This window comes from Lissotriton vulgaris, chromosome 2_1 (assembly GCF_964263255.1).
Source record: "Lissotriton vulgaris chromosome 2_1, aLisVul1.2, whole genome shotgun sequence".
In the NCBI taxonomy this organism is placed as follows: Eukaryota; Metazoa; Chordata; class Amphibia; order Caudata; family Salamandridae; genus Lissotriton; species Lissotriton vulgaris.
Window position 1 is genome coordinate 1,555,095,723 of NC_141687.1, and position 25,056 is coordinate 1,555,120,778.

Here is a 25,056-nt window from a genome sequence, read left to right on the forward strand (position 1 = left end):
TCATGTTTCAGGGTCACTATTACATGGATAGATGTATGCCGATGGGATGCTCTATATCTTGTGCCTATTTTGAAAAGTTCAGTTGTTTTCTGCAATGGGTCTTCACAAAGAGGACGGGTTTCCAGCATGTCATGCATTATCTCGATGACTTTTTGTTTCTGGGGGCGGCTGGGGTTCTAGAATGTGGACAGGCTTTGAATGAATTTTGTGTCTTAATGAAGCATTTTGGTGTGCCACTGGCACCAGGTAAGACTGTGGGTCCCTCGACTTGCCTCGAGTTCCTGGGGATCGTGCTCGATTCAGAGGAAGGTTGTTTTCGATTACCGAGTGAAAAGGTGTTAAGATTCAGGGCTACCCTGAAAAAGTGTATTAGTGAGTCTAAAGTCAGACTGCATCAATTACAACAATTAGTGGGCCAGCTGAATTTTGCCCTGAGAGTAATGCCGATGGCCCGCCCTTTTTCCCGCTCGATCGCTCAGGCCATGGTCGGCCTGAAGGAGGGTCATCATCGCACGAGACTATCGGCAGAGGTTCGCCAGGACATGCGCATTTGGTTGGCATTTCTGGCGGAGTTCAATGGTCGAATTGTCTGGAATAAACCGGCAGTGTCCTCCGAAGAGCTGGGGCTGTGGACAGATTCGGCTGGGAGCATTGGTTTTGGTGCCATATTCGGCACACAATGGTCGGCCCAGAAATGGCCGTTATGGTGGCATGAGTGTGGGCTGACAAGTAACATTGCCTTTCTTGAACTTTTTCCCATTCTGGTGGCCCTGAAAACTTGGCCTGAGGGACTCAGAGATCACTCTGTGGTTTTTTGGTCTGATAACATGACCGTGGTTGAGTGTATCAATAGCCAGGCAGCACGATGCAAATGGATTCTGAGATTGCTCAAAGAAATTGTGTTATTGTGTATGCAATTGAACGTGCTATTTAGGGCAAGACATGTGCCGGGGGTGATGAACCAAGCGGCTGATGCGCTTTCTCGTTTTCGTATGCAGGCCTTCTGGGGTTTTCTGCCCACAGCGGACCCGGTGGCGGCACCCTTTCCCGAAGCTCTCTGGTCTCTCGGTGCCCCGAACTACAGAACCTCGTGGGAGAGAGTTTAGCACCCAGGACGAGGAAGGCATATGAAGGGGCGTTCCGATCCTATTGGGCCTTTTTGGGGACTGCTAGGGGAGAGCTTTGGGGTCAGGAAGAGCTAGTGGTAAAATTTCTGCTGTCCTTACATCAGGCAGGCAAATCAGTGGCTACGGCCCAGAGGCATCGGGCCGCCATCTTCTTTATGGCAAGGGCTCATGGGATCCAAGACCCGACTGCGTCTTTCGTGGTGCAAAAAGCGCTACGTGGGTGGCAACGCCTTGAGGGTCGCAGAGTAGACGAAAGGCGCCCGATAGGTTTGGATAGGTTGGCTCTGTTGTTATCGGTACTTCCTGCAACGTGTTCATCCCAGTATGAATCGGTGTTATTCCGAGCCGCTTTTGTGCTAGCATTCCATGGGGCTATGCGAATAAGCGAACTAGTAGCAAGGAACAAGCAGGATACCGTGGGGGGACTGTGCCGAGAGCACGTTCAGGTCAGGGGGGAGACAATGACTGTCTCGTTTGTCAGGTCCAAGACCGATCAGGGTGCGATTGGGGACTGCATAATCATACGAAGGATTCCAGGGTCTCCCATGTGCCCTGTGGTGTGCGTGGAGGAATATTTAGCACAAAGGGTGGCATCATGGGGGGGGGACCTTGTTGAGACACGCTGACGCCACCCCACTGACGAGGTTTCAGTTTCAGCGGGTGCTTGCGATGTCAGTTTCGGCCGCGGGCTTGAACCCCGGCGAGTTTGGGACCCATTCCTTTCGGATAGGGGCTGCTACAGAGGCTACAGCCATGGGTCTGAATGTTGAACAAGTAAAACGTGTGGGGCGTTGGTCCAAGAACTGTTATAAGAGGTATGTGCGGTTGCACATGTTGTGAAGCTGTAATGATGTACTCACGCTTCTTGTTTTTGTTTGGTTTTCAGTTGCGCAAGCCTACGAGGCGGGGCGGACTGTGCAGTCGACCCGACACCGGGGGGCCAGCGGTCAGACATCACCGACTGTGAAAAAGGAGGTGTGGGTCGTGGGCCACTCATACGTGAGGCGTGCCGCGGACGTATTCAAAGCAGGTGACATGATTCACGTGGCTGGGGAATACGGGTACAGTGTGTCCTTCTACGGAAAGGGCGGGCTCTGTATTGACCAGTTTCGATCATTTTTTGAGGGTTTGTTAGGGCGGACAAGGTCACCGCCGTCTGTAGTCATAGTACATCTTGGGGGCAATGATTTGGTGACCACTGGTAGACGACTTCTTCTTGAGGCAATGCTTTCCACGGTAAGTTGGTTGGCGAGAAGAGTTCCAGGGTGCACAATTGCATGGTCCCATATGATCCCACGGAAAGTGTGGCGGGGGGCTATTTCGGTTCCTGCTCTGAATCATTCAGTAAGGAAAATTAATAATAAAATGAGTCGATTGTTCCGTTCAAGTACACTGCATTCTATTTCGCATGGTTGTATTACAGGGGACAGTATGTATTTGGGGGATGGTGTTCATTTGTCCCGGGTGGGGAACGAATTGCTCATAGGAGACCTGATAGCTTGGCTAAAGACTTTATGACATGACCTTTAGGCAGAAGTGTTGTGGGGGGTCCGGATAGCCGGTCAACTATCCGGCCTGTGGCGGTAAGGTCATGATCGGTGAGCAGTAATTGGAAGATCCCTATGGGTGGGCGTCACCCATTACGGATGGGAGCGCTCGAGGGAGGTGGCCATTGGCCCCTCAACGGGGAGGCGGTCCCTTCTAAGGATGGGCCACCGAAAGGAAAGGAAAGGCGGTCAAGGCCCCTTCCTGGGTAGGAGGGGCTACAGCCCCCTCCTGGGGAATTTCTCGGGGCCTGGACATCTGCGACGGCAGATGTGGTAAGTTGTGTGGGGTTTGGGAGGGGGTCTACGCTACCTTCTAGATACCTCACACGAGTCCTCGGACGACCTTTAAATGGCGTCGAGTTTATTGGGGCCCCCGTCAAGTCAAGGGAAATTGGTAAATGCACTTGAGGTACACCTCTGTGCGGTCGCCCCTCACAAGTGAGGGGGATATGTCTGGTTTAGGGATCTTGACACCGGTTACGACCTTGCCATTGGCCCTTAAACGTTAGGATGTACAATTTCAAGTTAAACGTTTTATAGGATGTTAGTTCGGCTAGGAGAACCTTTGTATTAGAGAATATGTTAAGGTTAGCCAAACATCGCAATGTGGAAATGAAATTGTACATTAATATGAAACTGTTATTTTAATGTTTTAATTTTGTTTCATATTTTAATAAATACAGCCGGGAGGGTCACTCCCTCCCGTCTTCCAAAAGTTCAGAACCGTTTCCGGTTTCCCCTTCTTGGGGATTGTGTTGAGAGGGGGTGGCGGGTATCTCAGCCATATGGAAAGGGGTGACCATTCGGTCTCCCCGAACGTATGGCGGAGTACCACGATCCCCCCGGGAAGCCATCTTGGGCGGGAAGCGAGTCTCGGCTGGTATGCCCGAAGCGGCGTAGCCGGGGCGCGCTTTTTCCCGCCCTGGAGTGGGCTGGCCTAGACACTGACGCGGCCAGCCACGCCCTTGAGGCAGGCAGGGGCGGGTTGACGCCCGCCCTGAAGACGGATAAAAGGAGCAACAAGCCAAGAAAGCATCCTCTTGTTCCGGTGCTCTGAAGCTGCACCTCCTCGCTACACGTGAGCTCGAGACGGAACGAAGAGCCAATTTTGACCCACCCACCAGCCCCTGAGGACAGCAAGTGGTTTTGAATAAAGTTGGATGTGGTAACACTAATTTTTTGCAGGTTGTGATGACTATCGTGATGACTTTGAATATGCAATAAAGAATGGTCGAATTATAATATGTTTTGCAAATAAAGTAATTATGCACTAGTGGTGATCAGTAATCATGCCTTTTAATAAAATTGTAAAATTGTTACTGTCTTTTAGTAATTTAGCCATTTAGTAATTTAGTTAGAATTGTCGTATTTATTTTGGTCGGGCGGTAAGGTCATGATCGGTGAGCAGTAATTGGAAGATCCCTATGGGTGGGCGTCACCCATTACGGATGGGAGCGCTCGAGGGAGGTGGCCATTGGCCCCTCAACGGGGAGGCAGTCCCTTCTAAGGATGGGCCGCCGAAAGGAAAGGAAAGGCGGTCAAGGCCCCTTCCTGGGTAGGAGGGGCTACAGCCCCCTCCTGGGGAATTTCCCGGGGCCTGGACATCTGCGACGGCAGATGTGGTAAGTTGTGTGGGGTTTGGGAGGGGGTCTACGCTACCTTCTAGATACCTCACACGAGTCCTCGGACGACCTTTAAATGGCGTCGAGTTTATTGGGGCACCCGTCAAGTCAAGGGAAATTGGTAAATGCACTTGAGGTACACCTCTGTGCGGTCGCCCCTCACAAGTGAGGGGGATATGTCTGGTTTAGGGATCTTGACACCGGTTACGACCTTGCCGTTGGCCCTTAAACGTTAGGATGTACAATTTCAAGTTAAACGTTTTATAGGATGTTAGTTCGGCTAGGAGAACCTTTGTATTAGAGAATATGTTAAGGTTAGCCAAACATCGCAATGTGGAAATGAAATTGTACATTAATATGAAACTGTTATTTTAATGTTTTAATTTTGTTTCATATTTTAATAAATACGGCCGGGAGGGTCACTCCCTCCCGTCTTCCAAAAGTTCAGAACCGTTTCCGGTTTCCCCTTCTTGGGGATTGTGTTGAGAGGGGGTGGCGGGTATCTCAGCCATAACATTAGGTTTCGTAAAGTCCCGCTTGGAGCACGTTACCCCAATACTCCCTGAACAGGAAGGAATCGCTTACAAAACTTTTCCACTGACTTCTTTTACGACTAACGGTTTCTATGAAAAAAATATAAATCTCCAGTAACTATTTCAATTGGCAACATTTGTGGTGAACTTCTAACCTCTGTGCTCACGCAAGTGTTCCATTAACTGTTACTATGGTAACAGGCAGAAAGCCTTTTGAGAGTAGCGTTGAAAGGTACTGGCTGTACAAAAACCGTTATATTTACCCTGGATCCTCTACAAGAAAGAAAGGAAAGCAAACTAAAACAAAACACTGTGTACCACATTTACAACTACCTTGCACCACTTGCGAGTCCACGCCCCACCCCTCTACACAATTAAAAGTGTGTGGACCTCAAACCCCGGGAACAACCACCCCCCGGAGATTTCTGTATTGTGTGACAGGGGCTCGGTGGCCCTCCGCCTGGTGTCCTCGAGAGTCCTGGAGACCACCACGCCCAGAGCCAGTTCCTGCATTGTGCCGGGGTGCCTACCCCCGGGATACTGCTGTTTGCTATGAGAGGGCGGAAGTCTTGCGGCTCCCGCCCTCCCATAGCAAACTTAGTTTGAACTTTGAAAGACACAGCAGTAAAATCTGTTCTCACTTTCAAAATCCAAACAAGATTGCATTTCCAATCAACTTAGCATCACCCCATGTGTAAAAGCAATGCCGGCTCCAGAAGGACACAAGGAGTCGGCGGGACCGTGGGCGCATTGTACGCTCCCTCTTTTTTATAGATAGGGTCACATGTGTAGTGACGGATGCACTGGTTGGGTGTGTTGTAGGTGTATACGAGCCATGAGGGACTGTGTGTGCCGATCTGACAACTAGACCTGGAACTAAGGAATCACTACAATGGAAATCTGGGCCATATACTGTTGTTGTGTTTTCCTGGTAGCGTAGATAGGGTCACGTGTGTAGTGACGGATGCACTGGATGGGTGTGGTGTGGGTGTATACCAGCCATGAGGGACTGTGTGTGCCGATCTGACAACTAGACCTGGAACTAAGGAATCACTACAATGGAAATCTGAGCCATATACTGTTGTTGTGTTTTCCTGGTAGCATAGATAGGGTCACGTGTGTAGTGATGGATGCGTTGGATGGGTGTGGTGTGGGTGTATACCAGCCATGAGAGACGGTGTGTGCCGATCTGACAACTAGACCTGGAACTAAGAAATCACTACAATGGAAATCTGGGCCATATACTGTTGTTGTGTTTTCCTGGTAGCGTAAGCACAGTGGGCTGTACCAACGTATTCAGTCTTGATTAATTTACACCTCCCCCCGGGGCTTTTGAATGTTTGGAAGGGGGTCGCGCGGGTTCCGGGACACTACAGAAGCTGTCCTTGGGGCGTGGCAGTCTCCAGGGCCGTTGAGGGCTCTGGACATAGGGTCACGCAGTCTGCCACACACAATACACTAAAAAGAAGAGAAAGTGTTGAGAGATGATTTCTGACATGTTTAGGCTTCAGAGCCTGGATAATCATCAAATGTGGTCTTGCAGTGAAGTGCGTACTTATTCTGGAAGAAGCCTTTCGGGGTCTTGCGAAAGCATGTCATCTTTAATAATTGCCTCTCGCTACGTGTACATGCAAACATATCTGATTTGCTCGTATGTTAAAAACAGAAACTTTCAACATCTCTTTTTGATTGGTTGTGAAGCATTGTAAGAAGACTATTCACCTGTGAGGATTTCCAGGCGCTGGGGAGTATGTTGGGGGGGATTTGTGCAGCTTTCATCATTCGAAAAGGCAGGCGTTATGGCTCTTCCTGAATGCTTTCAGTGTGGGGGTTCATCTGATGCTGAGGGGAAGTATTTTCCAGGTTATGGCCATGATGTATGAGAAGGGTGTGCCTCTTGTCTGGTTATCTCATTACAGAGGATTTCGGCCAAGGCATGATCAGAGGAGTGGGCCCCCCTCTGGGCCACCCATTATAAATAAAAACATTCCTCCTGGGATTTGGCCCCCCGGGGGCTAATTAACAATAAAGCAGGCTTCAGTTTTTTTTCTTCTTTTTCACAGCATAGGCGTACCTTACGCGTATACCGCGACTTTAAAACAAAAAAAAAGTTTTTTGCCTAGGGGGTCCTTGTGGGACCCCCTGAGCAGGCCTACGGGGTGAGGGTGTTTCTACCCTGCCCCCTTTGCATGTTTTTTGTGTTTCTTTTGTTGCTTTCTTGTGCCTCGGTTATACCAAGGCACAAGATGGCTGCCAACACTTCCTAGTTTGGAGTGTTGACAGACAGTCAACAGCCAATTAGCATGCAGCTCGTGCTCATAATGGTACGCACACTACCCTCGGACAGTACTCGTACGGTACTTCATCTATAGACATATCTACGATTTTATTTTAGATTTTCTCAGAAACTACTGAACGGATTTACACCATTTAACAAAATGCGTAATCTGGGTACCAAACCTTTTTGCCAGATTTGGTATAATTCCGTTCAGCAGTTCGGGCTGTAGCCCGTCTTAAAGGTCCCTATGGAAAACTGCATGGAGAAAACATGTTTTGGGACCCCCCTTTTTTCTTGGCCCCAGTTTCACAAATCACCCAGAAACTTCCAGGGAAGGAGCGGAGCAGAGCAGGCCATTTTCTTGGAGAATTTTGTGTGTATTCATCAACTGGTGCCAAAGTTATTCCAAATAGAATGTTGCAGATTTCCTATGGAAACTAGGTCCTAACTATAACTACCTACTTGCGACTGCCAGTAGGTAATATACATACATATATGTATATATTATATACATATATGTATATAGATATATGTGAGCAAGGGCCGAGGGAGGGGCCGAAACGCGTCATGGTGTCCACGAGCACTGAATAAACACTTAGAAGCACCAAAGTGTGGTCCGTGTCTGTTATTGGATTGTGTAAAACTGCATCAAACAAACGGAGTACCTGTGTATGTATATATGTATATATATATATATATCTATATATATATATAGATTCCAATCCTGGATCCAAGCTTGAGAAAACAGACATTGACACCATGGGATCCATATCAAAGAAAAGTGTTCTTTATTCCATTAGGATGGTTTGACGCGTTTCGGCGGCAAAACCGCCTTGCTCACAACAGTTAAACATACAGTGAAAGTGCTATATATACAAACAGGAGTGATTGGCTTGGTGGTGAGTACGTGTGTTGCTATGGCGACTTCCCAACTCATGGTCATGGAAAAGTTATGTCTTTCTACATGTGATGAGTCATGTACAATAGTAAAGACATGTTCTGTTCTTAGTGCAAAAAACAAATTACGACATTTGTTATACATGTTATTTATCACATTATATAACAATTAAATAATAACACCATGAAAAGGGATGAATATTGTACTGTTTGGTACAAACATGAAGAAAGTGCATTTTAACAAAACAGTGCAGTGCATTTTAACAAAAACCTCGGCAACTAGGCATACCGTGTTTGCGGTGTCCTAGTTGTTATATATGCTCACTGCTCGCTCTTCTTAAGTTGTCGCTTGCTGCCAACAAATGAGAGTGAACCCACGAGTAAGTGCAATTATTATTCTTTATTCACTGCATCGACTGGTCTATAAATATATGGTCGCCAGTAGGTAGTTTTAGTTAAGACCTGGTTTCCATAGGAAGAACATTTTTTGTTTTGCTTATAACTGTGACGTTGTTTGATGAATCTTTATGAAATTTCCAAAACACAGCTCCTATGTTTAAAGTTTGGGGGTGATTCATCAAGGAGGGGCGAGAAAAAAAGGGGTCCCAAAACGTGTTTTCTCCATAGGAAACTTTAGACAAGGCTACAGGTCGAACGGGTGAACGGAATTTCCCCAAATTTGGCAGGGCGAAGGGTCTTGGTCTAGAAAGCACGCTTTTGTTTATTTGGTGTAAATCCGTTCAGAAGCTTTTGAGAAATATCAAAATTTACAGATATTGATATTTGGGAATTCTGCCATATGATTGGCTGAGGCGTTACGAGCACGAACGTGCTGCTTATTGGCTGCGAGCGGGTGCAACTAGGAAGTGTTGGCTGCCATTTTGTGATTCTTTTGAAGCAAGTAAGGGGAAAAAAGGGCATTAAAAGTGGGAAAGAAGAGTGTAAGAACACTGTAATCTCTGTGGGGGTGAAATGAAGTAGTCACTCTTACCGGTCTGAAAGTGCAGTGTTGCTCAGAGTGACATGGTGCTGATATGATGTGGTGCTACACCCGGGTATGAAACCAAGAGCCTAAACCGTGAGCTTATTGCTGTAAAGTGATGTGGTCTGGTCTTTGTAGCATACGCATGCAAGCAGTGTTAGTAGGCATTTATACCATACAGGTAGTGGGAAGCGAACTACTGACTGCTATTGTGCGTTTATACTATACCTGATCCACTGCTGTCTGCCTCTTCACTACGTAAATTTGGCGACAAGGGGGAGAAAGTAAAAAGAAGGCAGCACTCACCAATATTTCAAAATTGCTTGCCTTGTGCTGAAGACCCGTTTTCTTCGTGTAGCCGTTTCTACTCATTACAGGGTCGTGGGCTCATTGAACTATGTCATTTGACCTCAGGTAGGATTTATATTTTTTGATTTTGCGCTTCCTCTGCTCTTCACTACACTCTGGTTGCTGTACTACATGTGTGTAATTAGTGTTAGTATGCGTTTATACTAATTCTGAAGTAATGCAGTATCCAATGCATCATGGTCCTAGGGAGCGCGACCTCCCAGGCGCAGCTCATACAATTCCCGGGGTGTGCATCCGCAGGACATGTGTGTTTGCTATTAGAGGGTGGGTGCATGGCTTCCTCCCTGAGATAGCAAATCCTTGTTTGACTAGTTGAAGCGAGAGGAGGAAAACCTTGTATCTTTTTAATAGAGCGGATCCGGACCTGCTCATTTAAATGAGGCCCCTGGTGGGTAATGTTCTGTGGTCAATTCTATTATTATATTGTGGGGTCTCTGTAGGACTGGGAATCCTAATGTCACATCTAAATTAGGCGCGGGAGAGCACAGAGACGTTTTGCAGCCTATGGGACCGTCACCTTCCCAGGCATTGTTCACTAGTTGTTCGGGGGGTTCGAGGCCAACTGAAGTCCGGGGATCGCCACACTCCGGGGCTTTATTTAAATATGCAGGGTGGGCCTCTGCAGTCCCTGAAGCCTCGGTGGTCCTAGGCAGTGCCTTATTGGTTCTGTAATCACACGGGCAGTACTCATGTGGTTATAAAGTGATACACTCATAGAACCCTGTTATCAGGTTCCAATTTCTGTAGAAGATTCGCCGAATGGTTGTTTCTTTGATTAGCGAAACACTGGGTTTATCCTTCACTGCTAGTGCTTCTTCCCTTGTTATAGCTAATGATCTGTTCATTGCCCGCTGTATGGTTTTAACAGAATAGCCTCGGGACAGAAAACGAGCCTTGCTTTCCTCCTGTGTTTTATGACACTCAATATCAGAGCTACATATCCGCCTAATTCGCAGCATTTCCCCGAAGGGAATACTGCTAATTAGGTGGTGGGTATGCTGACTAGAGGCATGAAGTATGGTATTCCCAGATGTGGATTTTCTATTCATTTTAGTAGCTAATCCGGTATCTGTAATGTAAACCTCATTATCAAGAAACACCACTGAATTGTTATCTATATGAGAAGTGAACTGCAAATTTAAGTTGTTTTTGTTCAATTCCCCAACAAAAGCTTGAGCTTCCATCATAGACCCTCGCCATATCATGAACAGATCGTCTATGTACCTTGGATATAATAGTACATGTTCCTGCATCTCTTTCAATAATGTGCCACCCAGGACCCGCTCCTCCCAGAGTCCCATGTGGAGACATGCTAGACTCGGGGAGAAGCACGACCCCATCGCGATCCCTCTAACCTGTTGGTACATTTGGTTATTGAATGTGAAAAAGTTCTGTTCAAGGCAAATTTGGATCATAGACAGAAGCATTCTATTGTGTGCTGAAAAATTCATGGGTCGCTTATTTAAATAAAATTCTACAGCTCTCATCCCGTCAGAGTGTTTGATCGAGGTATACAAAGATGTTACATCGAGTGTTATCAGTAAACAATTTGAACCCCAGCCTACATTGTTCAGTTTTCTGATAAAATCAGAAGTGTCTTGCACATAGAATTTTAGACATTTCACCCATTCCTGAAGAAAAAAGTCTATATAGCAGGATACATTCTCCGTTGAACTATTTATAGCAATATAATCGGGCGTCCAGGTGGTGTTGTTATGTCCTTGTGTACCTTTGGTATCAAATAGAAATTTGGAATAACCGGATGGTCTTTTTTCATAAACTTGTACTCGTCATCTGATAGCAGCTTGGCACTCCTCCATGCCACTAGCTTTGAGCTTTGTTCTTGCCAAGAAGTTCTTAGAGCTAACATATTGCTTTTTTTTATAACAAGAAGTATCATGAAGTTATCTCTCTGCTTCTGCTACATACATGTCCCGTGGCCAAAGGACTATGTTTCCGCCTTTATCGGCCTGACGGACGATCACATTCTTATCTGATTCTAGTTTTTTTATCAGATTGTAGTAGCATTGATTCTTTTTATTGGCAACCTCATGTTTCTTATTGGTGTTTATATACAATTGTTTAAGCTCTTTAATGACTAAATAATGGTACACATCGATGTTATCACTTGTTAAAATCGGCTGAAAAATGGACTTTGGCTTAAAATGGGTATAGCTGGCAGCATGATCTTCCCTTGATGTAACTAAAGGTAAGTCTCTGGATATCACTCCTTCCTGTTGTAAGTCCCAAATTTCATCAAACATTGGGCGATCTGCCGATTCCAACAAAGAAGGGCTAGTCTGCGCCCCCTATTTGTTTTTTTCTTTTTGGCTGGAGAAGGAAAAATGTGCTCAATTTCAGCTTTCGTACGAAACAATAAGAATCCATTCTCGTGTCCGCATAGTTAAAGTTTGACGGTGGACAATAAGATAATCCTAATCCTAGGATCATTTCATCTTCGGGTGATAAGGTGATTTTTGTGAGGTTAATAATTGATTTTTCCTTTTTTAATTCATGGCCGTTTTTTTCTCTGATTTGTTCCACCGACCTCTGGCTGCTTGGTTTTTGTTGGTTTGTTTTGTAACGACAACACTTTCTCCTTGCACGTCGTTTTTGGTTGTTCCGGAGCTGCTTGCCTGTGCTCTCCCTTGTATTCTTGGTCTTAGGGTGTCGCGTCGATCTTGGCATAGGCAGCTTACTTCCTGTGCTAATGAAAGCTTTACCGATCCCACCGTGGAGGATCCTGCAGCCTCGTTTTCCGCCTCTCTACCTGATGTTACACTGGCATCCGTGGAGGAAATTGAAATGGTTTTGTTTCCTGCATTCCCCTGTCGCATTTTTCTCGCACGAGCCTTTACATTCTTGTATTTCTTAGCATATGTAAATATCTGGCCATTTTGGTAGTCTAGGCGGTCCCGTTCAAATTTATATGTTTTTTTCTTTTTTATTATCTCCTCGTCCTTTTTCACTCTTAGCAATATTTCTGTTCTTAACTTATCCGCTTGCTCACTGTGTCCCAATCCTGTTATTTCAGTTTCCAATTGTTCTATTTCAGCCTGGATTTTCAAACGATCACTTTCTGCATATTCAACTAAAAGTGTCATTACTTTACAAGAGCATTCTAAATTGGTTTCTGCCCATTTGGTGAGCATTGCGGGATCTGGTGTCTCGTAGCTGGGAGCAAGTGTTATTCTTAGCCCTCTGGGCACTCTGCCGACTTCCAAATATCGGGATAAGGACTTATTCTCCCACCACTTGGATTGTTCTTTCTTCATTAGTTTTTCCAATTTCCTGAATATGTCTTTCAATGTGGTATTAGCATTTGTGGCGTTATTGGCCGATGACGGTCCTTGTGTGCTTGAACCCCCAGCTGGGGATTTGTTGAACATACTTTCCGCTGCCTCCTCCCTGCTTCGCAATGTATCTGCGGACATTTTTGCTTACAACTGTTACAGTTGTTGATTTTAGGGTGATTAAGTTAGGATTGTAACACTGAGACCAATACGGCGTCTTTTCCTTGGATCCCCAAGTTAATTAGCGCACATACGAGGTCTGCACTTCTCCCCACTGGTAACTCCAAATGCGTCCTACCTTTGATCAGGCTGTCTTTCAAGCGTCGTCGGGTTTTCACCGTTCCTGACGATCCTCGACTCCCGTTGCAAGGTAGGCAATCCTCTTGGTGTCCAGGGGCTTTTCGCGGTATGCTCCTCGCCGGAGCAGTGTAGAGTTTCAGTTCCGGGTTAGGGAACCAGTTGCTTCCTGCCACCAAGCCGATCCAAAGGGGAGGGGTCTGACTTACACTGTAGAAGCCGATCACTGTGTTTTTAGAATTCCATTCACTTCGCTCGATGTTGCGGCACCCCAGTCATACTGCTTAGACTGGCTTTCAGAACGAACAAGTCAGACCCAACTTCTTGTGCGAAACAGTGTTTTATTCCATCAATATAACAGAATAACACCCAAGCAATTCCACATGACGCGTTTCGCCTCTAGCCAGAGGCTTGATCACATGATACGTTACTGAAAATAGATGAGGGTACTTATGGAGCTCATGGACTTCAAAGGGGAGGCACAGAATGTTACTGGCCCGCCCCAATTAACTCTTTGATGCACAAAAACTGTTCGCATTAGTGAGATGGTGTCTTTTTTTGTTACATAAATGGAGCAGTGCCCAATTAACTTCACAACATGTTCAGCCTTTGACTGTGCAATAAAGGTGCTGTGCAAATGTGTGCAATAATAAGTTAACATCCTATATACAATAAATGTTACAGCATATAAGAGGAAAACCCAAACTTAGAGGGAAAATGCATATAGAAAAATATATACTTATTTTGTTATACATTTCATAAAATATACATTATTTACAATAAAAGACAAAGTGTCTACTTTAAAAATAAATAACCCTCTATTTCAGATGATAATCTAGCAGCAAATATGTTGTGCAAACTTCAGCAATTTAAATATGATTTCTGTCGAGAACAAACTTGATATAAAATTTATGATCCAATCATATAAAAACAGTCATCCTGAAGACTTGCTGATTTGTATCCAATAAACACCATTCGTCACTAAAAGAAAACAACAGGATAGTATAAAACAATCTTAGCCATCTTAATTCATCCAAGCTCCAAATATCAATACTCATCATAAACCCCAAACATAAGTGCATGAAAGTGCAATATTTAACTTATTCATTCAAATAACCATATGTTTAAAAAAAAATACATTTTCTATCTCTCAAAGGAGAGAGTAAACAATTTGAACCCCAGCCTACATTGTTCAGTTTTCTGATAAAATCAGAAGTGTCTTGCACATAGGATTTTAGACATTTCACCCATTCCTGAAGAAAAAAGTCTATATAGCAGGATACATTCTCCGTTGAACTATTTATAGCCGATATAATCGGGCGTCCAGGTGGTGTTGTTATGTCCTTGTGTACCTTTGGTATCAAATAGAAACTTGGAATAACCGGATGGTCTTTTTTCATAAACTTGTACTCGTCATCCGATAGCAGCTTGGCACTCCTCCATGCCACTAGCTTTGAGCTTTGTTCTTGCCAAGAAGTTCTTAGAGTTACTGAAAATAGATGAGGGTACTTATGGAGCTCATGGACTTCAAAAGGGAGGCACAAAATTTTACTTGCCTACATATGCCCAACCCAAAGACTCCTTTCAAAAGATCCAGAAGTCCCTCATAGTCAGGGACCCCAACGGAAAAGAAGCGAGAGCCGACCCAGGAATGCAGGTGAGAAATCTTTATTTAATTCTCAGCAGCCTGCCAGCATAACGTTTCGGCCTACCCAGAGGCCTTGTTCACATATATATATTCATATATGTCAATCAAAGAAAACGCTTACTCCCTCCACATGAAAGCGAAATCAGCACTCTGCAGGTTAAATTTTTGGCAATTGTATTCTTTACTTACAAAAAACATCTAACGCGTTTTCGGCTGTTACCTCACAGCCTTGTGCACGATACCTGAGCCACACATAAGGTTAATTTAAATACCAAAGAACAGCAATACATGGGCACAGACACTAACAAGGGACAATCACATTTCCTATCAGTGTATGATCTGGTTTTACATTGTAACAGTTATTTTAGGTTCTTCAAATGCAAATAAGGTTGACGAAAAGGACAGTTCCTAATACCCTACAACCTATTCCAATGCCTTAATATTTTGTACATAATTTCTCATTGCACCTTTTATTTCAAGAGCATTATATGCATAATATGAAAAACTTTTTGCAGCCGTTAATTCATTCTTGTACTCTCCTGAATCTCATACATTCTGATACTACAAGTATTCAACTCTTTTTTTGAATATTTTTTTTTTTTATAAAGTGAATGTGCTTTGTAAATATAAAGTGCTGGTGCTACAATGTACCAATATTTCAAAGTGCATATCCAATTTTCTAACTAAGGTGCTTAGTCATTTTCTTTATACAATCATTCCATATATACAGGTCCAATACCCTTTAAAAATTAGGAACATGTTGATCTGTCCTATCTAATATGAATGATTTATAAAAACTCCTATTTGCTAAAGTGCTATTTGCTAATTTAAAGTGTTAGTGCTCATGCTCATACTTGTAGTTCTGTGATTGAAAAAACTATTTTTCCTATACAAAAGTTCTAAAATTACAAAATTTCATATGTAGCTCCTATAGATGATAAAATACAATGAGGTGGCTTTTCAAATTTCATTTTTAGTACAGGCATGTATAAAATTCCTCATCCAGGTTAAAACCATTCCGTTCTTTAGCATCTAGTTCAAGGATGTATAAGGTTTCTAATTTTCTCAGTACTCTCCTTCTGTCCCCACCTCTCCTCCTTTTGGGCGCTTGCGCTAGGCACCTGTAAACCATAGATGTAGAGTCACTCTGATGTTCTGTATATATATATATATATATATATATATATATATATATATATATATATATATATATATATATATATATATATATATATATATATGTATATATATATATATATGTATATATATATATATATATATATATATATATATATATATATATATATATATATATATATATATGTAAATATATACACACACATACCTCCACACGATGTACTTCTCCACAACACTGACACAGCGGCACCATACAGGATCCTTCACAGTCAGGCTGGTGTTGAATTTTGTAGTTTATTTAGTGAACACTACAAATTCAAAGAAAGTGCAAAAAACATCCTCCATTTTCCAACATCAACTTACTCATTTTTTAACACCTTAGCTGCGTGTAAACATCCTTCCCCAGTGCTGCAATGTCCATTGGAACCAGTGCTGAATGGACGTCCAATGGTCGTGCGCAGCACTGGGGAGGTAGCGCTGCTGACGACCGTTGGCCGTCAGCAGCACTTAAGGGGTTAAATTCTGTCAAATTGATATATGGATTGCATTTTGTTTTCCTATATATTCTAAATCATACATTGTTTAATACATGTTCATACATATACTCAATACCTATTTTCATTCAATACACAACCTCTAAATGTGTCCATTTATGATCCTTCAAATAAAGCCATACATATGGAAGATTGTCCCCAAATCTACAGTGCCAATGATCTAAAGTGCATGATGCCATGTGCAAAATGACACATATTTAGAGACACTAAAATGTAATCCCTTCATCTATTCATATGGGACAAATGGTTTGCAAAGTCATACAACATATAGGTATGCAGACAGAATTTTGAGTTGGAAATGTCGATCTACGCAAATCGAGTTGGAAATATCGTGATACAGAAATATCAACAGCAAGAATATTGTGGTCAAGAATATCAAGTTTGAGGTAAGAAATATTATTCTTTTAAATATCGAAGTCATTAATTTCGTTTGCAAAAATATAGTTATTAAAAATAATGCTGTTTTAGTTAGTGTTATGTATTTTAGTATTCATTTTAAATGTATATGCTATATTTTTTGTCTAAGTATTGCTTTTAGTTTTTTAATATAGGTGTTACATTTTTAGTAGTTATTCATAATATTTTAATAACATTTTGCGTTTTAGTTCCGTAGTGGGTTGTGGGTTTATAGGTGAATAGTGTGGGAAGTAATTTATTTATAATACATTAAATATACATTTTTATTTATTAGTATTTATTTAACCTAGATTTTATAGTGTTAACTGTGGGAATGAATGCATTATTAATTATTTATTATTTTGTTGTTAATTATTATTAGTTAAGGATGGGAAGTATTTTAATTATTATAAATGTATTAATATTTTTTATATAATATTTATTTAATTTTATTTCATGGTGTTAAATGTGGGAATTATTTTATTAATAATTATTTATTATTTGCTTGTTAATTAATAATTAATTCATTCATTGGTAATTAATTATGTTAATTGTATCATGTTTTAAGAAATCGGTGGTGGGGTTTATAGGGGAATAGGGCTGGAGGTAAGTTATGTATAATTAATTAATCATTTACTAAATTGCTAATTAATTAATTAAAAGGTAAATATGGCAATTGTGTTATTCATTTGATGTGTTAGTTGTGGGGTGTACAGTGGTAAATGATGTGAAGTAAAAAAAATTAATTAACTAATGATTTGTGGTTAATTTCTGTTAATTTATTGATGTAAATTTAATAATCGAAATGTTGTAATTCTTTTTAGGTGTGTGTTGTGGTGTTTATTGGGGTTGAGGGTAGAAAGTAATTTAGTTTAAATTAATTCATAATTATTTGAACATGAATACTATTTATTAATTGATAAAGATTTTTGATAATTGCTTGTTTTTATTTTGTTCGTGGATGTTGGTTCTATAGTGGTAACGTTTCACTAGTACATACATTTTCATGTCTTTTTAATGTGTTTTTAAGTAATATTTGTTCAATTGATAATGAATTGTGTTATTTACTGGGTACACTTTAAAAAAATTTTTTAGATGTGTGTTGTAAATTGTGTGGTGTTGTAGGGTAGGAAAAAACTATTACATTTATGTAATAGGTAATGGTTTTGATTATAAATAATTTCTATTACAAAATAGTCGTTAGTAAATAATTTTTAAACTTTTAAAAATTAATCTTTGTATGTAATTTCTAGAATTTTTTAACATTATATTTTTTTATCTTTTGTAATTTTTTATATTTTTATATGTTTTTTTAATTTATTTATTATCGTTTGTGTTGTAGTTGATATTTGGTTTGATTTTAAATTGGAATTGTCTTCAGTGGGAATAGTAATGTTTACCCCTCGGCTATCCAACACTTTCCCTTCTGTTGCATTCGCTGGAGTGGGAATATTAATTTATACCCCTCTGCTATACAACACTTTCCCTACTGTTGCACTCACTTGAGTGGGAATAGTAAATTATTCACCTCCACTATCCAACACTTTCCCTACTATTGCATTCACTAGAGTGGGAATAGTAATATTTCCCTCTCCGCTATCCGAAACTTTAACTACTGTTGCACTCGCTGGAGTGAGAATAGTAATTTGCGCCCCTCCGCTGTCCAACACTTTCCCATCTGTTTCACTCGCTGGAGTGGGAATGGTAATTTTTTCCCGTTTGCTATCTAACACTTTCCCTACAGTTGCACTCACTGGAGTGGGAATAGTAACTTATTCCACTCCGCTATCCAACACTTTCCCTACTGTTGCATTTGCTGGATTTGAAATAGTAAATTTTAACCCTTCGCTATCCAACACTTTCCCTATTTTTGCACTCACTGGAGTGGGAATAGTAAATTATTCCCCTCTGCCATCCAACTCTTTCCCTACTGTTGCATTTCCTGGAGTGGAAATAATAAATTATTCCCCTCCGTTATCCAACACTTTCCCTACTGTTGCATTTACCCTGGGGGGGGTTGGGGGGAATAGTCATTTTTACCTCTCTGCTATACAACACTTTCCCAACTGTTGCTCTTGCTGTAGTGGGAACAGTATTTTTCCCCTCCGCTACTCAACATTTTTTCTACTATTGCAATGTTGTGCAAAATGTAGGTTTAAAAAATATTAAACATTTTAATATTTTAATTTATAACTTTTTTATTACTTTTTATGTTACACGTGTATGCATATATATATTTATTTATTTTACACAGTTATAACATTGTATAAATAATAAAAATTTATAGTTATTGATTGTTTTAAGTAAATATATACATATTACATTTTATATATGTATATTTCATTTTTTATAATGAAATGTATTACTCATATTTTTGATAATTTACTAATAAATCTATATACTTTTTAACAGTTATATTTATTATTTAATTTATTTCACATTATTTGTGATACATATAAAAAAAATATTTTGAACATCAATATTTTTTACAACGATATTTGATTGTCTCGATATTTTTGTACTTACCATAATAAATATAGGAGGTTGATATTTTTGACAATGGTATTTATGTTGCAATATTTGTGTAGGTCGATATGGTGGTAGTTAATATTCTGTCAGTGATCCCAGTGTATATAGGTATTCACACAAATCCTTGTCTCTCTTTTTCTCTTTCATTTGCCATGCTCTGTCTCCAACACATGGGATATTCTGGCATAATGTATTCATTAAAGTGCATCATGCATATATGTAAACAAGTCCAATTATTCCACACCTTCTGTTTCTCCTTCATGAGTGTAATATTTCTTGATTCACAATTCCTTGAAAGCGAACATTTTTATAATATATAGTATCCTAAACTGCATAGTGCATGTTACAATATTACATTCAAAGGCACAGATTTGTCCCACAACATGCTAATACACTTCTCATTTACAATTCATCTTAAAGTGCATAATGCATATGTAAACGTAATCAGGTTACTAAGGTGCATATTGCATATATAAATATAATTGAGTCAGAACATCATTTTTATTTCTAAAGTGTGAATGTTTCTTATTCCATGGCACCCATATGCACACTGTATAGAAATGTGTAATAGATATTGGAATCCTCTATATATGACCATCCTATGTTTAAGGTGCAACTGCATATGTATAAATATGGTTATAATATGTATTGAAAATTTATAGAAAAACCTCTAAAATCATCACAGTTGAATAATTAAAAAATGTCAATACATCTACAATTCATTCCAGAAAACGTTGGTTAGAGTGAAGGAGGACAGGCGAAGAAAAGTGGAAAGAAAGAGTTGAAGAAAAAAGTGCTATGTGTAATGTTCTCATGTGTTTGAAAGAAAACAAGGAGACAGATACAATACTGTAGGCAATATTCGTACTAATCTCAAACAGCTCATAATCTACCATATACTTTAAAATTCATATTTTCCTATTTAGAGTGGGGTATAAGGTAAAGTATATTCAATGAATATAATCATGCACAGCACTTTAAACCAGTATAGCTAAAGCAGAAGGCCATCCGGTGGACGACATATTCAATCATAAATGAGCATGCAGTTCGGCATCTGTATTGTAACCCAAGGGGTTTCAGGTCTCAATGTTACAATGAACCAGGATTCTTGTCTCTGCAGTTCTTTCTCTCTATCACCACCTCTCAAATGAGCTCTGAAATGTTTAATGCTATAGAAATGAAACGTTGGCAGTGATTGCTCATGATGATGCTCAAAGTGGCAATACATGGGGTTAGCACTGCTTGTGAGTGCCCTCATGAGTTGTAGAGTTCTTATCTTCATTTTAATAATAATGCTGCCCACATATAGCTTGGCATAACCACATTTCAGAACATAAAGTACATGGTCCGTGTTGCAGGTGATCCTTTTGTTGATTGTAACTGGCCTTCAAAAGTCCAATAGCTTTTACAATTTAATCCATAGTGAAAAGCTGTCCAGGAGCTACATTTCATAAAGCTCTTCATGTTGTTACCTCCAGGAAATCAAATCGATGTGCTCTATGAGTTATTAGTGGAGGATTTGAACACACTGTGGAAAAGATGGCGAAATGATCCAAAAAAGAGCAACTTTTCAGCGAAAGTTTGGAAAGATATTTATGACACTTGCATTCCTCTGCATCAAGAATTGATCACCAAAATTGGCAGGAAACGTGCTCCGGGGCATTTTGGTAAACTTTCCACCAATGTGGGAAAAGACAGGAAGACCTTTCCATAGTGCTCATGAAAACAGGGTGGGACCAAATGAGTGGAGCTTGTAGATGATTTTGGGGATTTACAAACTTGTGGTAATCAAAAGGAAGAACCATGACTCTGCTCTCAGAATATACAAGGGGAAGGGGACCCACATGGCCCCCTCACTGGCCGATTTCAGCCTAGGGGACCCCATACCCCGGGCTCGGGCTTTTTGATGCTGACCCAGGTTACCCAGTGTGCAGCATTGGGGACTGTGGGGGGAACCTCTATGCCCCCTAGGTCCCTGCCGGCTCCCCACTGCCAGTGGAGGCAGTATTGCTCCTGCATGCACGGAGCAGCCAAAAATGCTGCTCCCTGTGTGTGAAATCAAACCTTGCATTAGCTTTCCTGCCCGCATGATAGTGGGCAGGGAAAACGATAAAGAATCACTCTGCCAATTCCCAAGTACTTATAAATTCCCCATGCAGTGTCCTTGCAGCGCTCAAATAATTCAGTCAGTACCCATGTACTCATGCTATAAAAGATGATCATATAAGGTGTGAATACTTACATTTCTTTTATTAGTTTGTACAAAGGTACAGTTGAATGATGCCTATCATTTTAGATACAAAGTTGAAGATGTAGAATAAAAGTGCGGTTTTAAAAATGGTCATAAAAGGTGTTGTTAATTAGCCTTCTTTCTTAAGTCTGTTGAGAGGTATACTTTAATTATGTCATATATTTGTAGATAGAATGGTTAAGCTGTGGCTCAAAAGTAAACTGCCACATATAAGCCTTGCAGGCATGTTGTACCTATCTCTATCTACTTAACTAGATAATATGTAATGACTCATCTATGTGTTCTGATTGTATTTATACAGTTATATATGCTTAGTGAACTATTGAGAGGTGCTTGACCAATTAGAGGAGTGCAAAGGTAGTGGCTAGATGATTTTAAAACTACATGAGTAATGATTGACTGATTCCATATTCTGCAATCACCCAGTTAGTATCCAAGCACTCATGAAATCACCAGGCACTACCCATGCACTCACCAAATCAGCCAAGTACTACCCATGTAGTTAGGCAATACACCAATCACTTATACATTCACTATGCAATCTCCTTGTAGTAGCCTAATCATTTAGTCAGTACCCATGTACTCATGCAATGACACAGGCACTAACACATGTACTGCTACAAACCTCTGTGCACTACCCATGCAGTCCTCTAACCAAGTAGGCTTTATTCATTTGTTCCTTCAATTACCCAGGTAGTATCCATGCAGTCCAGCAATCACCCTCTCACTCCCCATGCACTCCTTCAATAACCCAGCCAGTACTATGTACTTATCCAATCACTCAGCGAATACCCAAGCACTTGCAAATTCACCATGCACTCTCCTTGCAGCACTCTAATCATCCAGTCACTACCCATGCACTCATGCAATGACCCAGGCACTAACTCATGCACTGCTACAATCCCCTGAGCACTACCCATGCAGTGCAGCCATCTCCCTGTCACTGCCCATGCACACGTCCAATCACCCAGTCAGCACCATGTACCTATCCAATCACTCTGCCAAAACCCTAGCACTTATAAATTCACCATGTACTCTCCTTGCAGTACTCTAATCATCCAGTCACTACCCATGTACTAATGCAATGATTCAGGCACTAAACATGCACTGTTACAATCACTTGTGCACTACCCATGCTGTTCTCTAATTACTCTGATACTATGATGCACTCTTGCAATCACCTATACATTACCTCTGTATTGATGTAATCTCTCAGTCATTACCCATACATTTATATAATCATCCAAGCAGTGCCCATGCACTTTTCCAATCACCCACACAATGTCCTCACTCTCATGCAATCACTCAGGTAGTTTTTCTTTTTTTAACCACTAGATGTGGTTCGATAAGAATCGTTTTTTCTTTCAAACATTTAAAAAAAAAGTTGTAAACCTTTTTTTCTTTTTTGCTGTGTTTTAGATTTTTTTAGATCAGAGAAAAATGAAAAACAATTAACAATCTGCTAACAAAAAGAAGAGCACATTATAAAAATGAATTAACATTTATGTGCTTTTATGGCAGGTGTTATAACATCGAGACATTGCTCTCCAATGCAGAGTTTAGTCTCACACATCTTGCAAATAATTGCAGCTTCAAAAAGTTCAGGCACAATGTGGGGCCTTGGCTCAGAAGAAACTTGCTGGGATGATGTAAAAGGGGCATTTGGATCTCGTTCTGCCGCCTTAGCAAGCTGTCTCCTTCTCTCTTCTCTAGCCAGGTGGATGCAAAGTTCGAAATGCTTCTTCATGCTGCTGGCCCCACATGACTACTTCTTCTCTGCTCCTCTTGATAGTATACGTTGGCATGTGGTGCACGTAACTTTACAGGCGTTCATCTTTTTTTCTCCCTCCGGAACAGAAAAGAATGTCCACACAATACTCCCCTTTCTCTTTTTGATGGGTTCAACAATTTCTTCCTCCTCTTCTAAATCCATGGGGTCAATTGTTGGAGCATTGGAAGCCATAGTGTTCCTAAAAATAAAATCAATAAACACACAAAAGTAGAAGAAAAGAGAGAATCAACAAACAGGTCTCCAAGGTAGCCAAATAATAGGAGGAATATCACAAGGATGGAACGTCCCTCTTATAAAATGAAAATGATTTAAACCAATCACGTTCTTTTTTTTCCTGGTGACACACCATCGCTTAGGATGCACGCACCCGTCGCTTATATACCGCGCCCCAGTGAAATATTGTATACATAACTATAAACTGTAAATACATGTTTATACAATATTTTACAAAGGATTTTAGTGAAAGTATTTATACAAATCTGACATTTGAACTTAGTATAATGAGATTTCACACTTTCAAAATACGCCAAAAGTTGCGACCCCGGCACGACCCAGGAAAAACGTGCGGGGAGGGGCCGCTTATGGTACACGCATACGTTGCGCACTCATGAAAATTCATATTGTTAATAGTATACTGAAAAAAATAGTTTATAAATAGATTTCTAAATTAAATTACTCAAACACAATAACCAAAAAATTTATTGATAATTTCTTTAATATTATTTCATACTTTTCAAATTATTCCAAAGTCGCGACTGCGGGGCGATTCCGGTACGACCCCGGCACGACTTCTAAAATCTAAAGTAGCGAGGTGCGTGCAGCCATCATGTAGGGTGCGCAGCTTCTGTGAAATATATATTTTTTTAAAACAATGAATATAGTTTTCCAAACTATAAATTATTCTCAACTTTTGTTTAATATATATATATATGTAGGCAATTAAAAAAACATAGAATTGATGCACATTATACTTACAGATTCTCATTTTAAAAACCTTTGAAATTCATTGACAAAACCATAGGTTTCAGACCCTTTATTGTTAAAAATTAGCATTTTAAAAAAAACATAGGTTTCAGGCCTGTTTAGTTAAAAATTAGCATTTAAAAAACCTTTGAAATTCACTGAAAAACCCATAGGTTTCAGGACATTATAGTTAGAAATTAGCATTTAAAAAACCTTTGAAATTCACTGAAAAAAACGTAGGTTTCAGGGACGTTATAGCTAGAAATTAGCATTTAAAAAACGTTATAGTTAGTTGGACATTTCACTCGTACAAAAACAGAAATTCGGCTGTTAGAGCTAACAATAACTCGCGCCCCCGCAATGCACTGCTGATGACGTCACATATTACATCATTCATGACATGGTCAGTGACTTCACTGATGACATCACTGATGACATCTCAGATGACATCACTGATGACATTATCTGAATCTGATGCACCTCCTCATACCCTAATATAACCTTTGATACGCCCACTCTAAAATACAGACTATTATTTTTTGAAACCATAGACACACCAATACCAGTTAGTACATACCCTCTCACTAATTCCTAGGCCAATACACACATCCACTCATTTATCCATACAGTCACTCATACATGCAATCAACCATCAATATCACTCTCATATGCACTCACATATCTATACAGACACTCACACACTGCCACTCATCCATAGACTTACTCACACACCTATTCAGTCATGCAAAGAATCAATCACACTACCATTTAGTCACCTATACAGTTATACACCCACCACCTCACTTATTCAAACTTATACTTACACATACTTACACTCTTA